Source organism: Etheostoma cragini, chromosome 3 (assembly GCF_013103735.1).
Source record: "Etheostoma cragini isolate CJK2018 chromosome 3, CSU_Ecrag_1.0, whole genome shotgun sequence".
Taxonomy (NCBI): Eukaryota; Metazoa; Chordata; class Actinopteri; order Perciformes; family Percidae; genus Etheostoma; species Etheostoma cragini.
The window spans coordinates 23,199,639-23,205,756 of NC_048409.1; the positions used below are offsets into that span (position 1 = coordinate 23,199,639).

The 6,118-nt window shown below is 39.0% G+C and overlaps 1 long non-coding RNA gene and 1 other non-coding gene across 2 annotated transcripts in view; both read right to left on the minus strand.

Annotated features, from left to right (window-relative positions):
• LOC117939945 overlaps positions 1-6,118 on the minus strand; it is a 28,403-nt gene that overhangs the window by 16,661 nt on the left and 5,624 nt on the right. The window contains exon 2 of the long non-coding RNA XR_004655683.1: positions 5,309-5,313. This is a non-coding gene — a long non-coding RNA (uncharacterized LOC117939945). The remainder of the gene's footprint in view (positions 1-5,308; positions 5,314-6,118) is intronic.
• trnak-uuu lies at positions 246-318 on the minus strand. Its single transcript has one exon. It is a non-coding gene; the product is annotated as a tRNA-Lys (tRNA).

Genomic DNA, 6,118 nt, shown 5'->3' on the forward strand with positions numbered 1-6,118 from the left:
ACTCTATAGTCTTGTTACATAAGACTTGTTACATGTCTTTTATTTGTAGTAGCCTATCTAACATTTTCCATATTTCGCTGCATGGCCGTCCACTCATGCCTATTAGAATCATTGAGATTATACCTAAGACGTGCAAAGGCTGAAAACACTGTCGCGCAAACAGGAACTTCAACGACGTGCAAAGGTTGAAACAGTCAATGAGATAAGTACATTCCACGCGAAGAGTGAGCATTCAAAAACTCGGTCGCCCGAACAGGGACTTGAACCCTGGACCCTCAGATTAAAAGTCTGATGCTCTACCGACTGAGCTATCCGGGCTCACGTAACGGGTGGTTGTACAATGTCCCATTCAATTTCCGTTAACGATTTGATCCCTTGGTAACCTGTTGGTAGAAATTGCACAAAACTACAGGCTTATTACCATCGTCACTTATATCAAAGTATTGACTCACCAAGACTTGGAAACGTATTTCTTTAATATGCCCAAAGGGTACAGGTCAATGATCACCATCTGTTTACCACTTAGTGAATTCTGACAGGGGAATCCATAATGAAGTTGATTACAATTTACCAATCTGCCTTCCTATTATGTAAACTGATTTCTGCTTCATCCCTTGCAGATACATGGATGCCACATGGCCCATTTACAGAACAACCGTCAATGTGAGTTAAATGCTGTAGCTAGTACAAATATCTACGCACTAGGCTGGCCCATGGAACTATGTTATGTAACACTACTGGACTTGGAAGAAATCTTTTAAGAATGGGCCGATTGTTGCAGCCTGTAAACAGGCCCTAAATGTCCCTTTATGTTAATCACGCTTGACATGGTGAATTTAGACTAGGAAAAATAAATGTTGCTTGCTACCCAAAGAGACATTTGCCCTAAATCCATTTTGGTAAATGTGGGTCAAATATTTTATACAGAGGTTCTTTGTGCATTTACTATGGGCAACTTTATGTGATGTGATGTGTGTGTGTGTGTGTGTCTATAAGAGGAAAAGAAAGAGGGAGGTGAATAGAGACTTGAGACTCAAATGTACGCAGAAAATGAGGTTTTCCAATTTTGGACAACCCTTTCCATACGCCACTTCATTTCATAATTACACATGCAATTTAACCAGGCCAGCTCACATGCCACAGTTTCTCATGTAGCCTAGTCACGGTGCTGTCTGAGTGTATGAAAGGCAAAAGGGAAGCATGTCTGCTGAGGTCAACAACCCTGGAACAATCTGATTTATTGTTCGTATTAATGTTTCAGTAGTACAATCACATCATACATCAACATTAATGCACATGACATATGCATTCATCTTCAGACATTTTCCTTTATTTTTTAACATAAAATCTAAATAAAAGTCTTTGAATCCAATATGCAGTGGCTAACCAAATTCTGAAATGTATTCATGTTTCAGAAATGTATTGTTGTTTGGTTTATTTCACTGCATTACAAATGAAACATTCATTTGTGATTTGAGATGTAACAAGACTTCTACAGCTAGCGCCAGTTGCTCGGTTTTGTCCTGTACGTAGGTTGAGTGATGCTTTGAGCAGAATGCTAACCACAAGATGCCATCATGCCCAAATTGACAATGCCAACACCCTTTAAAGGGGAGCTATGTAGTTTTGTACATGTCGCTTTTTGCTTGCACGTTTCTCTATAGAGCTCCCCCTAAAGCTTCAGAATAGATATTTGAAAGCTCCTGTGTTTTCTTGTGTCTGTAGAGCCTATAAACTGTAACACCGCTGGATGGCATTGGGTACATCTTGCTCTCCGTTGCTTGCTACAGCAGGCTACATTCAAAGAAAAGATCAAATACTCATAACATTAGTGGATGCAACGATGTCATGGCATATGACTACATTGCTCAGGACCCGAGGAAGCGTTTTGTCGAGTGGGAAATTGTTTGGATTATTGGTTCTCAATAAGCAGCAATACCGGAGTCCTATCAATTGGCCCATTCCGAACAGACGCTTTGTCCGGGTACTGCACTAGTCATTTTAATTTTGTTGTAATGCTATAAGTTGACTTTAAGGAAGTGAAAACAAACCCTTTAAATTTTAAAAGACAAAGATTTTCTGTTGCAGTTGCAGGATAACCTATAATAACAAATATTTGATTGCCACCTCCATTCATATACTAAGAGATGAAACTATAGGCAGCTAAAACCAGGGATACGCTCACTGTAGGCTGTTAAAATTGATGCAAATCTCATGACACACACACACACACACACACACACACACGCACACACACACACATTCCAAGCATGATTTGGATTCACTCAAAATTAATAACACAATAACAATTCACAATTTGATATATAAAGGGCACACGTTAGTATTTAATGCAAACACTTTGGTACATACAAATATATTACACACCTATATTTCTTAAAGTTATCAGTAAAACTCTTCAACATGGCAACAAAAATACACACACACGCACATGCACAGACACGCCGTTCCCGATCACCCACACCATCCTTGTCATCCCTGTCCCATGACTTCTATTGGGGCAGGGCAGAGTTGAAGGAAAGAGGTCAAGTTAAGTGGTTGCACGTTTAGCAGCTGGGCTCATATGACTGCCGTACCTTCATATATTACTGCAGCAGAGGAGGGAGGAGGCTTTGGACAACGATCCACTGAAGGCCCGAGAGCTTCCTCAGGGATGCCTTATCCAATCATCACTAATCACAGACTTAGCCAAGTTGGTTCCAGGACCCACATTCAGATGCAAAAGCCACAGCAAATGCCACACTAGGGCCAATCAGAGGCAACGTAATTTCTAACCTGCGTTTCCAAACATGTAGCTCTCATTGTTGTTAGTTGTTTGAGCACCTCTAAGAGCTTTCTTATATCAAGATTTTAGTTAAAGTGAAATCCAGTCACTCAGCACATTTAAAAGCAAATTTTGTTGCAGAGTTGCAAGCTCATTTGTTTAGCTGTCTGGCACAACTCACAACTTTGCTGCTTTGGTTCACTCTTACTGCTCTTGCGTCATTTTTGGCTACAGCAGCTGTTCTAAAAACACATCGTAAACAACCTGCTCAGCACCAAACAGCAGACAGTTAGTGGGCAGCGGGCAGCTGTTCAACGCAGCGTGTTCTCTAGAGTTAGGACCATTCAAAATAAAAAATAAAATGACAAAAACTTCTGATGTACTCAGCAAATAGCTGATGTATCCATCCAATTGCCCAACCCTAGCGTAGCATTTGAATGGTAATTTCGAATTTGAACGTCTACATTATGGAAAAAGATTCAAACTATTCGGTACAGCCCTACAGTGGTAGTACATTTAGCACGCCATATTTCTTTCAGGTGTTGGTAAAGACCAGAAACAGAGCTGAAAGAGAGTGAATATTTGACATTTATCCGGTGGTCAGAAGCACAACTTGGAATGAATATTAAGGTTGCTTTGGAACTGCTGGATGTGTAAATTAGCAACTATTTATTTACCATACTATTCTAACTTGTTTCTGTCCCAGAGTAGCTAAAAAAGCCGCCTCCATGACACAATAAAAAGAAGAGAATAAACAACTGCTTAGATGAGTTTTTCTGTGTGATCCATCAGCCACTATCTGGGCTTACAGCCCAGCGTTCACCTGCTGCTCTGCATCAATAACTTTTAGCCAACAAATTGTACTAATAAGATCTTTTTGAAGACCAAGAGCTGATTTACAGCAAATCAATTGTCAAAAAATAAATTAAGTTGCCTTTCGAAGAAAACGCTCAAAATGGATAAGTGATGAATTGTTGTGAGTGGGATTTATACTTTTCTTTGGACCTAATGTGTCTTGCTAGTGATAAATTACTGTTCCAAACTGAATGCAATACAAATGACAAATTGACTAATGTGTACATATAGCAGACAATGTACAAAAAAAGTTGAAATTAAGAATGGGCTTTGGCATCCATTTAGCTGTCATTCAACCATGTGAGCTAAGAACGCCTTAACACACTTTGTTGTTCTTCTTGTAACCGAGCAACCTTGCTTTTAAACTTGTTTTTTTATCTCTGTCTTTCGAGTCGAGCAGGTACCATTAATGGAAAAACGCCATTTGAGACATGTCTCAGTGTCTTGCTCTGACTGAGGCTGAATGGGAGGAAACGTGGCGCCTCTTTGCTAAGCAGACAGCAGTGTGCTGCAGGCAGGGTGACACTGATTAGTAGCAACCAGGCGCCATCGCTTCAGGACAGTCAGCGGTAGTCTGGAAAAAGGATCAGGCTGTTAACTTTGTACTTTATATTTTCAGAATCATACTTTTAAAGCTGCACATTTGCAAATCCAGAGGTATTTCTAAACAAACTAAACTTCCATAAAATCATCAACATCAAGAAAATGGGACGAGTCCCTGCTGCATTCATTTCTAGCTCATTAAGTCATGACAACTATCTATGAGAAATTCTGCTCCCTCAGGTGTGTACTGATTTGAAAGATTTTTTATTTGGCATTTTATTTGGGTTATTTGTTTGGCAGCACAGTGCAGATCTAATATCTTTCAAAACTTGCAATGAATACAGTGGTTAAAGTGTTTATGTAAATGTCTGTCCCTCCCAAACCTCTACAAGATCATATCAGTGATGTGCAGAGAGCATCATAGCAACTGTTGGTACACAATGTACCAACAGCAACAACAGTACGGTTCAGGCCAGGGTTCCAATTGCTGAGTGAATTTTTTTTAATGCAAAAAAAGATGTAACATTGCGCCTTCTGTGTTCAGACTGTAACATAGCAGTTGTGATTTGTTCTCTAACATTACAGCTAATATTATACACCAGATGTTGTTAAATATTAATGGGCAGGTGGGATTTTTAAGTGACAAGTGCTTTGACTGCAGTCTCAATAATGCCCAAGTTGGTAGTACTGAATGTGGTTTGCAGATGGGAGGGAAATAGTTGCTGCTGACCGCTATGGTAAAAACAATTGTAAGTAGGGCTGGGCAATATGGAGAAAATCAGATATGATATTTTTGACCAAATACCTTGATATCAATATCGCTGTGGTATTGTAGTGTTGACAACTGATGCCTAATCTTCAGTAATGGGAATATAATGACTAACTGGGGAAAAGGCAAATAATAGACAACAGCTGGAACAGAACAGTCTGGTGAGTTGAGATAATAACACCAATTCACTGTAATGCAGCCTTTAAAACCAGGAAAAGAAAACTCTTATGTCATATCACGATTTAACAATATCCAAAATTTAAGACAATATCTATTTTCAATAAAGATATTGATGACTATCGATATATTGCCCAGCCTAAATCAAGTTTGGTTATCAGCAACATGTACATGAAAAAGACTAGGGCTTTCCTCGCCTATAGAAATTCTTAGTCGACTCCTACTCATTTTGCATTATATCATATTATACTCATCTAGTTGAATGGTTGATTTAATTGACAAATCTGTAAAACTGAGTCTCTCCACAAATAATCACGCAAACGCACCTTGTGTTTACCAGAAATGTGCTCATAATTTATTTGGAAATATGTCATTCAGGATGAAAAGGCATAAAAAATGACTAATCGTGTAAAGAAATCTTAGTTGACTAAGACGTGAGACTAGAAAGCATAAAGGAAAAACTTGGACACATAAGGATAGAATTGTGTTTAGATTTGACTTTCCCTCCATAATTAAAGCATTGTGGTTAATAGCCAATTGGTTTATTTTTCCAATTAAACAACATACACAAAAAAGCACTCTGTTGTAGAGTCAATTTTTTTTCTCATTTACAAAATTGTATTTGAATACTGAGTCCTGCGAGGAGGACCTAAAGGCAAAATGCGCATTGCTGCCCCTCGTCCAGCAGATGGGGCAGTGAGTTGGGATTTTGGCTGGACTTGCTGTCCACGAACTAGCCCTCCAGACCGGCTTTCCACAAACGTCAAGTTAAAAGAAAAAGCTGAAGTCATACCGGAAAACAATACACGTGGCTTCCACAATAAAAGCACAGTGAAATCATTTTTACACCTAAGACTCACCTTTAAATGGCTCAGTGCTGTGTTAAGCTTGATCAACATGGTGTCCACCTCTTTTCCTTTTTTTTGTTTTATAACGTTAGCTTACTCACTAGACATGTTATCAGGTTGAACTTGTGAATTACACAATGTTTG